Source organism: Danio aesculapii, chromosome 1 (assembly GCF_903798145.1).
Source record: "Danio aesculapii chromosome 1, fDanAes4.1, whole genome shotgun sequence".
NCBI lineage: Eukaryota > Metazoa > Chordata > Actinopteri > Cypriniformes > Danionidae > Danio > Danio aesculapii.
Genome location: NC_079435.1, coordinates 59,673,179 through 59,695,468, shown reverse-complemented (window position 1 = coordinate 59,695,468; position 22,290 = coordinate 59,673,179). Strand labels below are relative to the sequence as shown.

At 36.6% G+C, this 22,290-nt stretch overlaps 1 pseudogene; it reads right to left on the bottom strand.

Annotated features, from left to right (window-relative positions):
- Positions 1-462: 462 nt before the first annotated feature.
- The window catches only part of LOC130221421 (probable serine/threonine-protein kinase clkA), a 90,702-nt pseudogene continuing 68,874 nt past the window's right edge, over positions 463-22,290 (bottom strand).

The window sequence follows — 22,290 nt, the reverse complement described above, 5'->3', positions numbered from 1 at the left end:
GAAGGTGCTCAGACCAGACGGGAGTTTCTGCAGATTTTGTGTGATACGAACATTTAGAAATGAAACTAAATAGACAGTTGTTATATAATAGTATTGGTTATTCATAATATGAAATGTAATCGTAAGCTTGGCAAGCAGTTTTGGAGAGTTTGATGTTTCCCCATTCAGACAGAATGCCCAAGCATACTGCACAAGAGGCGTTTCAAAGATGGCCGCAGAGTGAAATGACATGTCTTAAAGGGACATTGGTACAAACTAGCATTAATTCTTACAGTGTTTGAATCGAATGTAATAAAACAAGTAAGCACAGCAACCACACAGAAATCCTAACAACAGCAGTGCACTAATATCATTCTAGCATTAAAACAACCCCTAAATAAATAAAAAAACATCATCTGAGGCCTCGTTTTGTCTGATATTTCCCTGGGCAGGAGGTAAACAGTGGTATCTGATGTAAACCGCTCAGACACCAGAGCTGGTGACACTTTTATGAGTATCTCGGGTGAGTTTGAGCAGATGTGGAGCTTCACTGACAGCTGTCTGATCGTCCTGCAGAAACACCAGCCAGAATCAAACACTCATTTAAGCAGCATTTCACATCAGCCAACAACATTTACCTCCTGTTGAGGGACACACAACACAAAATCACTTTGCTTAAACTCTGATCATCATATTTCCCTACAAATGATCAGTGAAAAGAGGAAAATTAGTAATCACCAGTGTTACAGACACCTAAAATGACAATTTAAATGTAAAAAAAGTGTAATAATAAAATAAACACAGGTCAGATGTTATCATTATTACAGTATTGCATGGCGAAACTCAAACTCAGATCATCACATTTCAACACAAATAATCAGTGAAAAGAGGAAAATCAGAAATAAGCAGTGTTATTATTGACACCTACAACAATTAAAAGTGAAAAACAGTCATAAAAATGTAAATACAGGTCAGATGTCGTCATTATTAAACAGTATTGTGTGTATTTTGCATTCTTGTTGTGTTTGCATGGTGACAAAGATAATAAAAGGAATCTAATAGAAAAAACACTAAATAAAATGTCATAAATGTAATAAAACATCAATAAAGCATATTGTAGTGTATGTAAAAGTATATTATATAGGGTACAATATGTTTTATTTTATAATAGTCTGAGAAAATTCCTTCCAAATTTCTAATAAAATATAAATGTTTAGGTGGCGGAGTGGGTAGCATGTTCGCCTCACAGCAAGAAACCCGCTGGTTCAAGCCTCGGCTGGATCAGTTGGCATTTCTGTGTGGAGTTTGCACGTTGATTATTTTATATTCTGTCTACTTAAATTAGCAAAAACTAATAAGATAACTTAATTCCTTCATGTTGTCACAACAAGACTATAGAATACACAAGACGTGTCACTGGTATACTTTTGAATGGGGAAAAGTGTAACTGTCAATATGGCGAATGAATCCTCGCCTTCTAGTAAAGTAGCCAATCAGCGATCGCTATGTGGCAAATTAAGCCCGCCTTCTAATAAAGTAGCCAATCAGCGATCGCTATAGAATGACAATTCTCCTGGGAAGGTGCTCAGACCAGACGGGAGTTTCTGCAGATTTTGTGTGATACCTCGATACCTCGGGTGAGTTTGAGCAGATGTTGGAGCTTCACTGACAGCTGTCTGATCGTCCTGCAGAAACACCAGCCAGAATCAAACACCTATTTAACAGCATTTCACATCAGCCAACAACATTTACCTCCTGTTGAGGGACCTCCAGTGGGCATTTCTTTGTGGAGTTTGCACGTTCTTCCCGTGTTAGTGTGGGTGTCCTCCGGGTGCTCCAGTTTTGCCCACAAATCCAAAGATGTGATACAGGGGAATTGGGTTAGCTAAAATGGACAGTAGTGTGTGTATGAATGAGTGTGTTTGGGTGTTTCCCGGTGATGGGTTGCAGCTGGAAGGGCATCCACTGCTTAAAACATGTGCTGGATAAGTTGGCGGTTCATTCTGCAGTGGCAACCCCTGATTAATAAAGGGACTAAGCTGAAAAGAAAATGAATGAATGAATATAAATGTTTAGTAAATTTGAAAATAATGTAATAGTAATAAAATATATAATACAAAAATTATAGAAAAAAGTCTCTTTTTATCCTTATTTTAATTTTAAATGCAATGTGATTAGTAGTATGAATAAACAATTATGCACTCACTGCCCACTTTATTAGGTACACCTTACTAGTACCGGTTGGACCACCTTTTGCCTTCAGAACTGCCTTAATCCTTCATGGCATAGATTCAACAAGGTACTGGAAATATTCCTCAGAGATTTTGCTCCATATTGACATGATAGCATTACACAGTTGCTGCAGATTTGTCAGCTGCACATCTGATGTGAATCTCCCGTTCCACCACATCTCAAAAGTGCTCTATTGGATTGAGAACTGCTGACTGTGGAGGTATGAGATGATTCTCGCTTTATGACATGGTGTGTTATCCTGCTGGAAGTAGCCATCAGAAGATGGAGACACTGTGGTCAAAAAGGGATGGACATGGTCAGCAACAATACTCAGGTAGGCTGTGGCGTTGACACGATGCTCAATTGGTACTAATGGCCCAAAGTGTGCCAAGAAAATATCCCCCACACCATTACACCACCACCACCAGCTTATACCGGTGATACAAGGCAGGATGGATCCATGCTTTCATGTTGATGATGCCAAATTCTGACCCGACCATCTGAATGTGGCAGCAGAAATGGAGACTCATCAGACCAGGCAACGTTTCTCCAATCTTCTATTGTCCAGTTTTGGTGAGCCTGTGTGAATTGTAGCCTCAGTTTCCTGTTCTTAGCTGACAGGAGCGGCACCCGGTGTGGTCTTCTGCTGCTGTAGCCCATCCGCCTCAAGGTTGGACATGTTGTGTGTTCAGAGATGCTCTTCTGCAGACCTCAGTTGTAATGAGGGGTTATTTGAGTTACTGTTGCCTTTCTATCAGCTGGAACCAGTCTGGCCATTCTCCTCTGACCTCTGGCATAAACAATCATTTGTGCCTATAGAATTGCCGCTCATTGGATATTTTCTTCTTATGGACCCTTCTCTGTAAACCCTAGAGATGGTTGTGCGTGAAAATCCCAGTAGATCAGCAGTTTCTGAAATACTCAGACCAGCACGTCTGGCACTAACAAATATGCCACGTTCAAAGTCACTTAAATCCCCTTTCTTCCCCATTCTGATGCTTGCGTTGAACTGCAGCAGATCGTACTGACCATGTCTACATGCCTAAATACATTGAGTTGCTGCCATGTAATTGGCTGATTAGAAATTAGTCCTAATAAGCAGTTGGACAGGTGTACCTAATAAAGTGGCCGGTTACTGTTCATAAGTCATTATAAATTGAATTATCTTTTAAGCAAACAATTATTCAGTGTTCTTGTAGAATATGTATTTTGATCATTAATATATTAAAATGTGCAGTTTAATTTACATATTAAATACATTGTTTAGAAATATGTGTAGAAAAAAACAGTATACACACACACACACACACGCACACACACACGCACACAGTAAATGTAATTTGTTTTCTTACACTGTGAGTTGTTGCTCCGCCTTGTTGTGAATTTCTATGAATATCTAAGCAGCTCTTGCTCGAACAGCGCATACTGTAAATTGACCACAGTCTGCAGTGACCCGAACACACACTAGATGGCGCTGGAACCCTGCCAAAACACAATGGAAACAGACCTGAAAATCTGAGCGAATTATTAAAGGGACAGTTAAGAAGGAAAAATGCTCATTATTTAGTCTTTCTCAAGTGCTTTCAAACCTTTATGAGTTTCTTTCTTCTGTTGAACACAATATAAGATATTTTGAAGAATGCTGAAAACCTGTAACCATTGACTACCACAGTAGAAAAAGGCAATAGCTTCCAACATTCTTCAAAATATCTTCTTTTGTGAAGAAAAAACACATGAAAGTTTTTAAAAAGATAGTCTGAAGAAAGCTGAAAACTGTAACCATTGACTTATATTGGGAAAAAAATTCTATGAAAGTCAATGGTTACAGGTTTTCATCATTGTTCAAAATATCTTCTTTTGTGTTAAGCAGAACAATAAAACTCATAAAAGTCTCATACAAGATATTTTAAAGAAAGCTGGAAACCTGTAACTATTGACTTCCATAGTAGGAAAAAAAACTCCAGAAGTCAATGGTAACAGATTGCCAACATTTTTCTAAATATCTTATTTTGTGTTTAGCAGAAGAAAGAAACTCATAAAGGTTTTAAACAAGATATTTTGAAGAAAGATAGAAACCTGTAACCACTGACTTCCATAGTAGGAAATACAAATACTAATACTATGAAAGTCAATGGTTACAAGTTTCCAGCATTTTTCAAAGTACTTTCTTTTGCGTTCAACAGAAAAAAAGAAACTCATAAAGGTTTTAAACAAGATATTTTGAAGAAAGCTGGAGACCTGTAACCATTGACTACCATAGTAGAAAAAGGCAATAGCTTCCAACATTCTTCAAAATATCTTCTTTTGTGAAGAAAAAACACATGAAAGTTTTTAAAAAGATAGTCTGAAGAAAGCTGAAAACCTGTAACCATTGACTTATATTGGGAAAAAAATTCTATGAAAGTCAATGGTTACAGGTTTTCATCATTCTTCAAAACATCTTGTTTTGTGTTAAGCAGAACAATAAAACTCATAAAAGTCTTAAACAAGATATTTTAAAGAAAGCTGGAAACCTGTAACCATTGACTTCAATAGTAGGAAAAAAAACTCCTGAAGTCAATAGTAACAGATTGCCAACATTTTTCTAAATATCTTATTTTGTGTTTAGCAGAAGAAAGAAACTCATAAAGGTTTTAAACAAGATATTTTGAAGAAAGATAGAAACCTGTAACCTCTGACTTCCATAGTAGGAATTACAAATACTAATACTATGAAAGTCAATGGTTACAAGTTTCCAGCATTTTTCAAAGTACTTTCTTTTGTGCTCATCAAAAAAGAAACTCATAAAGGTTTTAAACAAGATATTTTGAAGAAAGCTGGAAACCTGTAACTATTGACTTCCATTGTAGAAAAAGGCAATAGCTTCCAACATTCTTCAAAATATATTCTTTTGTGAAGAAAATACTCATAAAAGTGTTTAAAAAGATAGTCTGAAGAAAGCTGAAAACCTGTAACCATTGACTTATATTGGGAAAAACAAATACTATGGAAGTCAATGGTTACAGGTTTTCATCATTCTTCAAAACATCTTGTTTTGTGTTAAGCAGAACAATAAAACTCATAAAAGTCTTAAACAAGATATTTTAAAGAAAGCTGGAAACCTGTAACCATTGACTTCCATAGTAGGAAAAAAAACTCCAGAAGTCAATAGTAACAGATTGCCAGCATTTTCCTAAATACCTTATTTTGTGTTTAGCAGAAGAAAGAAACTCATAAAGGTTTTAAACCAGATATTTTGAAGAAAGATAGAAACCTGTAACCATTGACTTACATAGTAGGAAAAACAAATACTAATACTATGAAAGTCAATGGTTACAAGTTTCCAGCATTTTTCAAAGTACTTTCTTTTGCGTTCAACAGAAAAAAAGAAACTCATAAAGGTTTTAAACAAGATATTTTGAAATAAGCTGGAAACCTGTAATCACTGACTACCATAGTAGAAAAAGGCAATAGCTTCCAACATTCTTCAAAATATCTTCTTTTGTGAAGAAAATACTCATTAAAGTGTTTAAAAAGATAGTCTGAAGAAAGCTGAAAACCTGTAACCATTGACTTATATTGGGAAAAACAAATACTATGGAAGTCAATGGTTACAGGTTTTCATCATTCTTCAAAACATCTTTTGTGTTAAGCAGAACAATAAAACTCATAAAAGTCTTAAACAAGATATTTTAAAGAAAGCTGGAAACCTGTAACCATTGACTTCAATAGTAGGAAAAAAAACTCCTGAAGTCAATAGTAACAGATTGCCAACATTTTTCTAAATATCTTATTTTGTGTTTAGCAGAAGAAAGAAACTCATAAAGGTTTTAAACAAGATATTTTGAAGAAAGATAGAAACCTGTAACCACTGACTTCCATAGTAGGAAATACTAATACTAATACTATGAAAGTCAATGGTTACAAGTTTCCAGCATTTTTCAAAGTACTTTCTTTTGCGTTCAACAGAAAAAAAGAAACTCATAAAGGTTTTAAACAAGATATTTTGAAGAAAGCTGGAGACCTGTAACCATTGACTACCATAGTAGAAAAAGGCAATAACGTCCAACATTCTTCAAAATATCTTCTTTTGTGAAGAAAATACTCATAAAAGTGTTTAAAAAGATAGTCTGAAGAAAGCTGAAAACCTGTAACCATTGACTTATATTGGGAAAAACAAATACTATGGAAGTCAATGGTTACAGGTTTTCATCATTCTTCAAAACATCTTGTTTTGTGTTAAGCAGAACAATAAAACTCATAAAAGTCTTAAACAAGATATTTTAAAGAAAGCTGGAAACCTGTAACCATTGACTTCCATAGTAGGAAAAAAAACTCCAGAAGTCAATAGTAACAGATTGCCAGCATTTTCCTAAATATCTTATTTTGTGTTTAGCAGAAGAAAGAAACTCATAAAGGTTTTAAACAAGATATTTTGAAGAAAGATAGAAACCTGTAACCTCTGACTTCCATAGTAGGAAAAACAAATACTAATACTATGAAAGTCAATGGTTACAAGTTTCTAGCATTTTCAAAGTACTTTCTTTTGTGCTCATCAAAAAAGAAACTCATAAAGGTTTTAAACAAGATATTATAAAGAAAGCTGGAAACCTGTAACCATTGACTTCCATTGTAGAAAAAGGCAATAGCTTCCAACATTTCAACAGAAGAAACTCAGATAGAAAAGGGTGAGTAAATGATGACAGAATTCTTTTTTTTAGAATTTTGTTTTATTTTTGGTGTACTGTTCCTTTAATTCTGAATTCCCTCGAGACTCAATTGACAAATAAAGCACAATATTATAATCATCATCATCAGCAGCAGCAGAGATATTTCTAAAACTGCACAGATTGAACTGAGGTTGTTTTGTTTGGAGCTCAGTGACTGAGGCCTGAATAAAGCACAAGTCATGATTAATACATTAAAAGCTGCAGAAATCAATAGTAATTGAGCAAAGGCGCTTCATATGAAGATCTGCACTTGATCACGGTCTGCTTTTTTAATATCTGAGGCTCTTTTCATTTACTGGAGCTGCAAAACACTGAATGAATGAATGAATGAGAATAATAGATTAAAGTCTGCTATACAGCACAGTTAAAAGACAATTCACCCTAAAATTCCTAAGGTGGGGGCAAACCTTTATGAGATTCTTTATTCTGTTAAAGACTAAAGAAGATATTTTAAAGAATGTTGGAAACTGGTAACCATTGACTTCCAAAGTAGGAAAAACAAATACTGTGGAAGTCAATGGTTACAGGTTTCCAGCATTTTTCAAAGTATGTGTTTAGACTTCTATTGGAAAAACAAATACTGTGGAAGTCAATGGTTACAGGTTTCCAGCATTTTTCAAAGTATGTGTTTAGACTTCTATTGGAAAAACAAATACTGTGGAAGTCAATGGTTACAGGTTTCCAGCATTTTTCAAAGTATGTGTTTAGACTTCTATTGGAAAAACAAATACTGTGGAAGTCAATGGTTACAGGTTTCCAGCATTTTTCAAAGTATGTGTTTAGACTTCTATTGGAAAAACAAATACTGTGGAAGTCAATGGTTACAGGTTTCCAGCATTTTTCTAAATACCTTATTTTGTGATTAGCAGAAGAAAGAAACTCATAAAGGTTTTAAACAAGATATTTTGAAGAAAGCTGGAAACCTGAAACCATTGACTTCCATTGGAAAAAGCAAATATTATGGAAGTCAATGGTTACAGGTTTCCAGCATTTTTCAAAGTATCTACTTTTGTGTTTAGCAGAAGACAGAAACTCATAAAGGCTTGAAACAAGTAAAGGGAGAGTAAATGATTGTGTTTTGGGATGAACTATACCTTTACACTTAAGAATTGTGTCATTTATACATTCACTATTGATTAAACCAAAATGCCATATCATAAAATATATTAAAACTAAAGATAGAATGTAGTAAAAATACTTGTCACAAAGCGGTTTGAGCTTCTTTCTTGTGTTAAACATAAAATAAGATATTTTGAAGAAGGTTGGCTACCAGTAACTATTAACTTCCACTGGAAAAACAAATACAATAGAAGTCAATGGTTACAGGTTTTCATCATTATTCAAAATATCTTCTTTTCAGTTTAGCATAAGAAAGAAACATGTAAAGGTTAAATTACACAGTATTTAACTTTATTATGAATATTGTTTTTATTGTAGCACAGTCATGCAGTATGCTACTGTATATTAAAGTTGCTACATTTTACAGTACTGATATCCCATTCTGTAAATGCATATAGAGTGAGATGATGAACGGTGCTAAAAATGTAAACACAGTATTTTTGCTGTAATTGATTTACAGTAGGTTACTGGCAAACTGCTGTTACTGGAGTAACTGGAGATTCTACATAAAAACTGTCCATAAACCAGATATTATTAAAAATAGGATTATTTTACAATATAATAATTATTATTGTTTAAAAAAATAAACTAATAAATGATCTACTTTACATTTTTAAACATAACAAAGTTTATTAAAACATATCAGAACTGAACAGTCAAAATGCACCATTAAAATAAATACATATTTTTGGTGACAAACATTTACTAAATAAATAAATAAATAGGGAGCGACATTGTGGCTCAGTGGTTAGCACTGTGGCCTCACAGCAAGAAGGTCGCTGGTTTGAGTCACAGCTGGGTGAGTTGGTGTTTCTGTGTGGAGTTTGCATGTTCTCCCTGCGTTCACGTGGGTTTCCTCCGGGTGCTCCGGTTTCCCACACAGTCTAAACACATGGTGTATAAGTGTGTGTGTGTGAATATGAGAGTGTATGGATGTTTGCAGCTGGAAGGGCATCCACTGAGTAAAACATATGCTGGATAAGTTGGCGGTTCATTCCGCTGTGGTAACCCCTGATTAATAAAGCGGCTAAGCTGTAAAGAAAATGAATAAATAAATAAATAAAAATGATAGAAATAAAATATACAATATAAATGATACATCTAAATGATTAATTATTTTGAATATTTATTTTAATTATTATAATTATTTATTAATATTGCTACTTCCTCAAGTCAAATTCAAAGTAAAACCTTAAATATACAAAATTATGTAAATAAACAAACAAATAAATAATATATAAAATACATAAAACTAAATTAATCCCAAATACAAATAATCACAATTACATTATTTTTGTAATTAATAAATAGATAAAAATATTTAGAAATCTATAAACACGGAGAGATAATTGTGTATTAAAATGTTTAATTTATTAAATTACACTGATCAAGAATATATAATAAAATATTGTTAACCAAAGATTCACACTGTTTTGCAAATACATTTTCTTCTAAATAAAAAAGTTAATTAATTAATAGCGTCACGGTGGCGCAGTGGGTAGCACGATCACCTCACAGCAAGAAGGTTGCTGGTTTGAGTCTCGGCCCTGTCATTTCTGTGTGGAGTTTGCATGTTCTCCCTGTGTTGGTGTGGGTTTCCTCCGGGTGCTGCGGTTTCCCCCAGAGTCCAAACACATATGCTATAGGGGATGGTTGGATAAGTTAAATCGGCCGTAGTGAATGAAAGTGTATGGGTGTTTCACAGTGATGGATTGTAGCTGGAAGGGCATCCACTGTGTTAAACATATGCTGGAATAGTTGGCGGTTCATTCCGCTGTGGCAATCCCTGATTAATAAAGGGACTAAGCTGAAAGGAAAATTAATGAATCAGAACACATCTCTATCTGTGACTCCATGTAAACACAGCAAAGCTGACTCAGCACCTGCTCTCCATTATGTGTGTGTGTGTGTGTGTGCACGAGTGTGTGTGTGTTTTCCTTATTCCCATGGGCAGATCTCTAGAATTGATGTCAGCCTTTCCTCGCCCTCTATTTTTACATTTGCTAATGAGACACGAGACCGCAGAAATGTAATTAGAATTTCCAAATCAATTAGAGCTGCTTATTTCCAGCGCTTCAGAGCCCAGTGCTGATTTCCATGCTTTAATAACGGCTGTTGTACATAAACGCCGCACTCTTCCTCCTCTGATCTTCCTCATTCACGTTTCCGGTAATGAGTGTAACGTTTACAACTCACAGCATCATCACAGCAGCTCCACCATTCACTACAATACACACCAATGTGCACTAACACGAACACAGCTGGATGACATCAGCAGCTCTAATCTGATTGGATGATGTGACCACACTGCGACTGTGATTGGTCGCTTTATATGTCAATCTGAATGTGTGTGTGTGTGTGTGTGTGTGTGTTTGTGTGTGTGTGTGTGTGTGTGAGAGAGAGAGATAAAGAGAAAGAGTGAGAGTGTGTGTATGTGTGTGTCCATGAGTCCCCACAGTGATATAAGAACAAGTGTGTGTGTGTGATGGAGAAGAGTCTGTTGATTCCTGTCATTCACATACACACACACACACACGCACACACACACGCACACACACACACACACACACACACACACACACACACACACACACACACATTCTTCACATCTGAGTGTCTAATCAGCATTGATTTACACTCATTCACCAGTGATCTCCACTACTGAGAGGAAATCAGACACACACACACACACACACACACACGCACACACACACACACACACGCACACACACGATGAAGCTGGCGCACACATACACACGCTTGATGAAGCACACACATTCACACATGATAAAGTTGACACAGGCACACTTGAAGCACACACACACACACACACGCACACACGCGCACACACACACACACACACACACACACACACACACACACACACACACACACACACACACACACACGCACACACACACACACGGGTATTTAAATCCCAGTGAGACTCTCATAGACACACACACAGACACACACACATGAAGCACAAACACATTCTCACACACACTCATGACAAAACGCACACACACATGTTCTTAAAGTAAATCCCGGTGAGACTCTTATACTCAGACTTATACAGGCATTTATACATGCTGAGTTCAATGTCAAATAAAAAAGCGGTTTGTAGGGTCGCCACAGCGGAATGAACCGCCAACTATTACAGCATATGTATCTGGGCGACCCCAGATGAATAAAGGGAATAAGCCGAAGGAAAATGTATGAATGAAAAATAATATTTTCTCTTATGTGTTCCATTTATTTATTGATTAATTAAATGCATTGACACCCAAAAAAATGGGTTTATTGATCATTATTTTATTTTCCATTGAGTGTTTTCATTGATATGTCATTTATACACTTTTTTGATGTTTAAAAAATGTAAACTAGATAATTAGAAGAATATGATTAAAGTAGGAATGTGGTTTTCCCCGCTCACTGAATTGATTAACAGGTGCCCTGTCTACATAACAACATGTATACACAGGTCCACAGAACATTTTTAGCAAAGAAACTGTAGATTAAAGGGCACATAGTTTACCTCTTTTTATGATTTAATATTAATATTCTGGTTCTTCTGAGTGTGCCAGTTTAGGTTCAGTTTAAAACACAATTCAGATTGTTTTATTATAATGTGTTAAAAAGTGTCATGTTGGGGGCGTGTCCACAGCTCGCTGATTTAGGGGTGTGTTGCTTCACATGTAAATTAGTTTCGGCTTCCCGCCCAACGTAACAAGGGGGCGGAGCCATGAGCTCACCCGCTCTGTGTTTGGGCAGACTGAGAGACGGAGCAGGAGTGAGAGGATCAGCATTCAGTCATACATATACGACTCGGACACTGACCAAGCAGAGAGTACAAAATCATATGTGTCTTTGTATTTACAGCCAACTGTGTGCTAGTTTCAAGTACTGAGCTTGTACACCGAGACTAATAACCACGCACACTGAATTAACTTTGACTGAGGCACGGAATGCGTCGCTCAAAGCCGCGACACGGCACACTCTGTGGCGCGGCAGAAACATCAAGTGTCCCAAATCGTCGCGCCGTTGTGTGTACCCTGATAGAAACCTATGTTTACAATTCTGAAACGCATCAAAAGATATGATGACGCGCCTGTCAATCAATATTGGTGGGCGGGGGGACCGCTCTCCTACGGAAAGTTGCGGTCGATCTGAAAACCGCTCTAATTGGTCCACCGTTTTTTATGTTGTTAAATTGAAAAAAAAGCACTGGGTGTGTTTATATCACCCCAATATGACAGTCTATACACCATACATGCACATATGGCTGTCCAAACAGCTTGAAAAGTTGATTTTTTACCATAGGTGCCCTTTAAAACATATGTTACAACCAGTGCATAATCTGTCCGGATCAGACCAGGGTAACAGATCTGGCATGTTACCAGAAGAGGGAGAGGTGTTGTGGACAAAAGTGAAGAGTCCGGGGGGGATGGGTGGAGGAGTGGTGGTGGTCGCAAATGAAAGTGAAGTAGCTTGGGGAGTCGTGGAAGAAAGTGAAGAGAGAAGTGTGTGTGAGGAGGGGGATTGGTAAAATGAGGTGCCAGATCAGAATTTAGAGGTGCTGGATCCGGCTTGTTCCGGCACAAATTAATCCCTGCTTACAACTCTCTGTGATCATCTGCACCTCTTTTAAAACAGAGCATGTTTGTAATAAAGACAGTGAAATTGCTTTTTTAAAACCGCTATAATCACCACGGCCGCATGGTGTCGGTAAACGCTATGTGTGTGTGTGTGTGTATATGTGTCTGTACTGTAAACAACATTTGTGTGTGACTCATCATTTCAGAAAGGCTTGAATAAACTCCACCTAAAATACATCAAATAAACTTACTTGGTATTTTTGACTAGTGACGTTATTTCAGCTTCATCCATGTCTGTCTCTATCACTGACTGCTGTTTATCTGATGTAACGGAGAAAAAGGCACGCACGTCGGAGTGGTGGGTGGTGGAAGCAGCTCATTTGCATTTAAAGCCACAGGCTTCAAAAACAGCTACACTGTCCTCAGACACCAAGATGAGCCAGCCTGATCTCACGAGAAAACGTAAGTATTTTACATTTTGTCAGTTTAGTAGCTAATTCGTACGAATTCGTACGAGTTCAATCGTACAAAATTGTAAGATTTTAAAAAGGAGGCGTGGCACCTAACTCCACCCCTAAACCCAACCGTCATTGGGGAATGATCAAATCGTACTAAATTGTGCGAATTAGATTGTATGAATTCGTACAAATTAGCCACTAAATCAAAAAGTTACGAATTGCCGTGAGATTGTGTTGGATGAGCAGATTCTGAAGGCTATAATAACTGATTTTGAGCTGACACTTTACAGACTAATTCTGAAGATACCAAAGTCTTGTCTTACATCTTGTAAAAGAGGTAAAATAGGTCCCCTTTAAATACATTTCAATGAAACAGATGGTGCTATAGTAAGAATTACAATTTAAATAGTATTAAATATAATAAACATCTACAAATTCTTCCTATGACAGGCTATACGAAGTTAGAGAAGTTATAAATTGTATTCTAAATAATTAGTTAAATAAATCAGCTAAACGCATGATTTAATGTTTTAATTTCAATGGATTTGCATTTCTAAACATTTGCTAATTCCTCTCCTGTTGTCTGGAGACAAATGAAGATAAACGGATCTACAGTATATACAATATCAATCAAATAAAGGAAAATAGAGCTTCACAGGAGGGCTAATCATCATATTTTTATTTTTGTAATAATTCTAACTTGAACTGTATATCGCAGACGATCAAAATATCTGGTTTTATGTCCAATATCGTGTCGCGCTAATTTGCCCACATGGAGTAAATGATGGAGTAATCAGACTTTGAGAAGTTTCTCAAGGTTTCGTCATCTTCAATATGTCAATCCATGCTGCTGGTTTGTGTGTGTTGGGTTTCTGACCTTGTGGAGACGAGAACACAAACCTGAGGGCAGCAGTGTGTCTGAAAGCATCCGTCAGCTGTCATTTCACATCTCCAACACACTCCGTCTGCACAGTTTGACCTGCTGTCAGGAGTCTTTAAAAGAGCAGATCCTTCACAACACACACATAAACACACACACACACACACACACACACACACACACACACACACACACATGCACACACACACACACACACACACACACACACGCACACGAGCAGAACTAATGACTTATGATCAATAAACATTTCAACTGGGGGTTAATTGGATTTTCTGTATGTATGTACAGTATGTGGCAGCACGGTGGCTCAGTGGTTAGCACTGTTGCCTCACAGCAAGAAGGTCGCTGGATCGAGTCCCGGCTGGGTCAGTTGGCATGTTTCCCAGTACTGGGTTGCAGCTGGAAGGGCATCCGCAGTGTAAAACAAATGCTGGTATAGTTGGTGGTTCATTCCACAGTGGCGACTCCTGATATAAAAGGGACTAAGCTGAAGGAAAATGAATGAATGAATGAATGAATGAATGAATGGTGTGTGTGTTTAAAGTTGAATATTAAAATAAATATTAAAATAAAAAAAGCAAAACATAACTATAATAAAACCTACAACATCTCAGCGTGCATGTTAAAGATGCTGTATGTCAGTTTTTGACTCTTCTAAAGCATAATAATAGCATCATATGTTTGCAGATTTTCAGAAACATGCTCAGTGTACATTCTAGTTTATCTGGAAAACAATGCTGAAGTCAGATATTCTGCTTTGAAAATGTGCATTACGTGTCAGAACGTCTGTCTTTGTTTTGGTCATTTAACCCGCCCACTGCCAGTTTAGCCAGTTATATTTCAGCACCCGGGTTGCCTTGGTGGAAAACAGCGTATTTCATTCATTCAGTCAGGAAGGCTCTTAAAGCATGCGTCCGTAACTGAAATGTGACCTCCGGTGGACAGTGGCAGACTCTGAAATGAGACGCAGATTCAGAGTTCCACATGAGGTATATATAAATATTACGAACGTAAACATTAGGTGAGCATTGTAACCACGTGTCCTAACAAAACTTTACATGATGAGCAGGGCCGGCGCGTCCATAGAGGTGGCAGAATAGAGAGGGCGGCGTCCTCGACACCTCCCTCACCACCCGCGTCCTCAGCAGTTATATCCGCGCCTAGGGCGGCAGAATAGATAAGGCAACGTCCGCGACACCTCCCTCACCACCCGCGTCCTTGATATATCCGTGACCCCCCCCCCCCCCCCCCCCCCGGTCCTCACTTTGCACTTCATTTATACTTTCGGGTTAAGGCGTTACACTTTCGGGTTTCTTTTACTAGAGCAGCAGTTCAGCTTGCTCCAGCCCTGGTGATGAGATACGCAGTGATAAGCAATTTGGCTGTTTGCACCAGACGAAACACGACAGAAATGAAAACACAGTCATACAGAAGCACAGAATAGTGCACTCACTGCACTCCAGCAATTAAATGTAGTTGCTGAATCACTCATATGTGTTGGTTTGCACTGAGTCTCAGTTCTAAAGTTCAACTTCAAACGGTTTATTTTCTAGATCTGAGGTGAACTATCTGCTGCTGCTTTCAGTATATGGCAATAAATGTCAAGTAAAATGGCATTCAAACTCTCATTATTATCATTAAACACTGAATAAAGCACATGAGGTGCACCTGAGGTGATCATTGTCAGTTTTCTGTTGTTCACCTGTGAGAAATAAAAGCCGGTTCTAGCATATCAATTTCAGGTGTTGATTAGGACAAAAACTCCTTTTAATATGGAGAAAATTCCTTTTATCGCATGCCGTTGCTTTTAGTTAGAAAATGGTCAGCTCAGCCTCAAATCAGCCTTTAGGCAAGAGGTCTCAAACTCAAATTGGTGGGGGGGTCATATCAGGGACTGACAATTCATAGGAGAGCGGTTTAAACATTCGAGCCCAACAAAAAAGCGGAAACCTGATGTAATTGATACTCAGTGCATCAAAGTTCCTTCTGTTTGTTTCTTGTTGTGCATATTGAAGGGGTAGTTTAAATTGCTATGAAAATACTACAATTTAATAATAGGCATAAGAATAATAATTATCATTCTGTCCCAATCAATCATTGCTTAACCAAAAGTTTACCAAATAGACAGCAGAAAGCAGTTTGGGTAACTTTAGTGACCTTACCAGCAATTGTTCTTCTCAATATCTTTTTTTTTTTGTAAAACTACAATAAAGAGGGTGAAAGTGTGTGTATATATATATTCACCTTTACATTAACATGTTCAATTCAGCCAGCAGTAAAATTTTACTCATGCACATTGTTTAATACAAATCTTAACATGCATATGAGGAAAATCTATTAAATGAAACAATTTGAATCGAATATTAGCAAAATAAGCATGCTTACACAACCAGCATAACGTGTAAGCCATGGATGTGTGCTTATACAACACAATACAGGTGGTATAAAGCTAATTTTAATCAAATAACCCTTGAATATTTTCAAAAAATAGAGCTTTAGTAAAAATAGAGACATATATTTCAACATTTAAATCAGCCGCAGTAATAATCTCCATGTGCGTTACTCTAGACCAGTGTTTCCCAACCCTGATCCTGGAGGCACACCAACAGTACATATTTTGGATGTCTCCCTTTTCTGACCCATTAACTTCAGGTGTTGGAGTCTCTTCTGATGTTATGATAAGTTGATTCAGGTGTGTTTGATTAGGGAGAGGTTGAAAATGTGGACTGTTGGTGTGCCTTCAGGAACATGGTTGGGAATAACTGCTCTAGACCACACGCTGAGAGAAACCGAAAGTAACCTGAATATATAGTACAGTACTTTAAATGTCCAGTAGGTGGGGGTCAAAACCACAAGTGTATATGCGAATGCACAACATTGATAGTGATTCAAAAATATATGTTTTGTTGAGCCGAGTCTCTTTATATTTTTGACATTAGTTACGGGCCAGAGGGAGGAGGAGGGGGGTTCGCAAATGGGGGCCGGCAGTTTGAGGCCGCTGCTTTAGGCTCTTCAGGCACACTGTTGATGTCGTCAATCTGGCACCCTGTGTTTGCATGTGTTTTGAACCAGGGGTGCAATACCTAGTTCAACCACTGGGTGTCAAACCTACATACTGTACTGCACCTTTAACACTTTAAGTTAAACCAGAAATGGGTTTAGTTTAAGTGTCCTATGTCTTTAATGCTACGCATGATTGAATATGAAATTTAAAGGACGTATGAAAGCATGTGAGACTGAAGTAAAGCTGTTTACCTGCAGGCCTGGAGTGAAAAACACTGCCGATGATAATTAGCACAGGACAGAATTAGTGTCAGATGATCTGAAGCAGAAAACAGCAGTGAATTCTTCATCATTCATTAGTTTGATTAATTGCAAACAGACAGAAGCAGAAGCGGAGTCACTGAACACAGTAAATGTGGACAGAGTTTTACACACACACACACACTGACAAAGCAGAAACCATCAGCTTTATTCAGCGCTGGAAAAATCACACTTTAATTACATGCAATGACTGAGGCTACACTGAAAAAAAACTGGACTGTGGGGGAAACCGGAGCACCCGGAGAAAACCAACAGCAACATGGGGAGAACATGCAAACTCCACACAGAAATGCAAACTAGACCAGCCAGGACTCAAACCAGCAACCTTCTTGCTGTGAGGCGACAGTGCTAACCACTGAGCCACAATGCATAACAAATAAAACACATTAATATTATTATCATTATTATATCATCCCATTCACTCTGGTGTTTACCTGCTCCGTCTGCTAGCCCGCGGGTTCACATGATTCAGACAAACTGAACTATTTTCACCTGAAAAAAGCAATAAGAGAACAAGTTCACATACAGCAAAGCCTCATAAATCCACTGTAATACCAACAGTTTTTCTGCCTCGGGGGGGAAAAGTGAAGTTGACTGGATTAGATCTGCTTTTCACCTGCAGACTCAGTTAACACACACTGATCTCTGATTCTGCCCGACTCATTTTACTTACTATCCTCCAGATACATGACTGAACAGCACAACGTTACCAAATGCATTGAGTTTCTGCACTCAAATACAGTCGAAGTCAGAATTATTCGCCCTCCTGTGCAATATTTATTCTTTCTCAAATATTTATCAAGCCATATTTAAGGGATTAAGGACATTTTCACAGTATTTCCTATAATATTTTTTTCTTCTAGAAAAAGTCTTATTTGTTTTATTTTGATTGGAATTATTTCGTTCTTAATTTTTTGAAAATCATTTTAAGGTCAATATTATTATCTTTTAAGCAGTATCTGTTTTGGATTGTCTCCCGAACAAACCATCATTATACAATGACTTGCCTAATTACCCTAACTTTACCCTAATTAACCTAGTTAAGCCTTTAAATGCCACTGTAAGCTGTATAGAAGTGTCATGAAGAATATCTAGTCTAATATTATTTACTGTCATCATGGCAAAGATAAATTAAATCAGTTATTAGAAATGAGTTATTAAAACTATTATGTTCTGTATTATGTATTATGTTATCTGTATCTGAACTAATATTATGTTATGTGTGCACAGCAAAATCCTCTGAGTAAAATTTACACCGTTTAGAGCAGGAATGGGCAAGCTCGATCCTGGAGGGCCGGTGTCCCTGCATAGTTTTGCACCAACCCTAATCAAACACACCTGCTTGTAGCTTTCTAGTGATCTTGAAAACACTAATTAGGGCGTTCAGGTGTGTTTGATTAGTGTTGGAGCAAAACTCTGCAGGGACACCGGCCCTCCAGGATCGAGTTTGCTCATGCCTGGTTTAGAGAGTATTTGGCCCCTCTTTATAATAAGGCAAACAGGGTAGTAATAAGTAAAGCTGCTGTTTGTTGAGTTGCGTATTGATCGAGTTGATGGTTTGCTGAGGTTTTGAGAGATTCAATGAATTATATTTCAGCTGATTTTATTTAAGGCTGTGACTGAAGTCAGTTGTGTTTCTGCTTAATAACAGGTGTTCAGCATCAGTTCTCAATCATCCCCTATTTAATCATTTCATTAACTTGAGTAACATTAACTCAATTTAAAAAGAGACCAAGTACTCTCTAAACTGAGTGAATTTTTGAGGAAATTCTCTCTCTGTTAAACAGAAATTGGTGAATAAAATAGAAAAGAATTAAAATTAACAGGAGGGCTAATATTTTTGACTTCAACTGTACAGTATATGTCACCTGAAAAAAGTCTTGTCGCCTATCCAACTTTTAGGAACAACACAAATAATAACTTGACTTCTAGCTGATCATTTGGTATCAGAAGTGGCTTATATGAAAGGCAAAGACCTCTAGATTACGCTTATTTGACCAAAATAAAATCTGATCATGCCTTGATTTAATGATTTAATTAGGACAGTAAGGTCTGATTTTGCTCAGACAAAAGTCTTGTCCCTGAACAGAAATAATGTCCAGTATAGAATATGTGGTCATGCTGCAGTGGAAACAGAATGAATATTGTGTCTGACTCCATCATGAGCTTGGAGGACTGCATCCATACATCTCTGCAATGACTCAAATCACTGATTAATAAAGTCATCTGGAATGGCAAAGAAAGTGTTCTTGCAGGAACTTCAATGCCTCTTCAATGCCTCCTCTTTCATCTTACCCCAGACATGCTTAATAATGTTTATGTCTGGTGACTGGGCTGGCCAATCCTGGAGCACCATGACCTTCTTTGCTTTCAGGAGTTTTGATGTGGAGGCTGAAGTATGAGAAGGAGCGCTATCCTGCTGGAGAATTTGCCCTCTCCTGTGGTTTGTAATGTAATGGGCAGCACAAATGTCTTGATACCTCAGGCTGTTGATGTTAATCATTCACTCTGCAGATCTCTCACACGCCCCCATGCTGAATGGAACCCCAAACCACGATTTTTCCTTCACCAAACTTGACTGATTTCTGTGAGAATCTTGGCTCCATCTGTGACTTCTGCAGTATTTGTGACGATTGGGATGCAGTTCAACAGATGATTCAGCAGAAAAATACACCTCCTGACACTTTTCCAAATGATCAACTAGAAGTCAAGTTAATTTTTGTTGCTCTTACAACTGGGATCCACGACAAGACTTTTGTCAGGTAGTGTATATTTACAGTAATAAAACCTTTATCATTTAATCTTTAATATCCCAATCCTGCAATGTGACTATACTATATGTTTATCTTTTTCTTTGCTTTGTTGGTTCAATTCTCTAAGTGTGAAAAATAAGAGTTGTTTGGAGAAATTTGTGAACCTCAGAGGAAAATTAACAGGGAGAAAACAGATGACCATGGCTTAGTTATACCATAGACAAGTTTTGAGTAAAGCTCAGAGTATTCTGTCAGATGATTCCCATCCTATGCACCACAAGTTTTATCTTCTCCTGTCTGGTATTCAGATACAGAACTCCTATTAGTAAATCAAATCGGTTTAAACTTTCATTCATCCCCTCAGCTGTAAAATGTAGGGTAGAATTTGTATTGTACAATGTGCTTTTGTGTATTATGTGTGATATGTTTGTATGCTGCAACCAAATTGCCTTCGGGAAATGAATAAAGACTGACTGACTGACTATATAGCAATATCAATGTTCAAACTATACTGTATATTGTTCAGCCCTTGACTTAAAGACTTTTTGCATGTATACAGTAAAATAAAGAGACCCTCATTTAGACAGAGCCTTCAAATCTGGGTAGAAAAGCACTTTCTTTCTAAATGAGCTTATTTGAGTTAATGTTGAGGTAAAAGCCTTTGCATATCAATGTATATCAGCAAACCTCACAGAAAAAAATACATCTGAAATTGAGAAACAGTTTCTCCAGCTTTATAACCCCAGGATGCACAAAGTAAAGTAAAGCCGAGTTAATGAGATGTTTAAGGCTGTTTTCACACATTACTCACTGCTTTCATCACTCAAACTGTGTGTTCACTGAGCAGTCAATACAGGCTCTATACTGAGATATGTATACAGTTGAAGTCAGAATTATTAGCCCCCCATTCGGATGTTTCTTTCTTTTTTAAATATTTCCCAAATTATGTTTTGGTAGATTCAGGAAATTTTCACAGTAAATCTGATAATATTTTTTAAATATTTTTTTAATTTTTAATTTTTTAGGAAACATTTTAAGGTCAAAATTATTAGCTCCTTTAAGCTATATATATATTTTTAGATAGTCTACAGAACAAACCATCATTATACAGTATCTTGCCTAATTACCCTAACCTGCCTAGTTAACCTAATTAACCTAGTTAAGCCTTTAAATGTCACTGTAAGCTGTATAGAAGTGTCTTGAAGAATATCTAGTCTAATATTATTTACTGTCATCATGGCAAAGATAAAATAAATCAGTTATTAGAGATGATTTGTTAAAACTATTATGATTAGAAATGTGCTGAAGAAATCTTCTTTCCGTTAAACAGAATTTGGGGAAAAAATGTCTCCAAGAATGATTTTATACGATATCTATAGACTTCAACAATGAATAATAATAAAAATAAATGCATCAATCTATTTAATTACTTATATTTTTTTTACTCTATTTATTTTTTACTTTTAAAAACATTTGTAATTACCTTAAATTAAAAAAAGTCCTCCACAACAGTGTTCATTTCATTGATGAAAATTTTCGTGACGAACAATTTTATACTGTTGAAAAATTAGATGAAAAGTGATGATGACTACAACTAATAAAAATATACTGACATTTTTATTGACTAATAAAAATGAGGTCAGAATGTGATTGGGGACGTTTTATTTTTAGAAAATATCCAATCAGACAGGTTGCGATTACATAATCATAAGACTAAAGTAGATTTAGTCGACTGAAATCTTATGAAATTTAGTCGACTAAAACTAGACTAAAACTAAAATGATGCAGAAAATGAATATATGACTAACCTTAAAATGCAATTTGAGTCAAAAGACTAAGACTAAAACTAAATCAAAATTTGCTGTCAAAATTCTCCACATCTCCACTATTTTGTCAATTTGCACTGAAAAAAAAGGTAAATTAGCAATATATATATATATATATATATATATATATATATATATATATATAGGAGCTTGATCTTTCTTCCAGCAACTTTTAACCCTGAAAAGTTAAAAAAAAAAGAAGTGAATTTTATGAACATTATTAATACTATGCAGTGCTATATTGACTGGGTTGTTGTTGTATATTAGGCTACAAAAACTGAGGCAGTAATAAACTGCAGCATATTTTCTGTTATTTTACAGCCTTATTTCTCTATATGTTATTTCTTGCACACTATATTACTACATTAAACTACTAAAATGTCAATAAAAG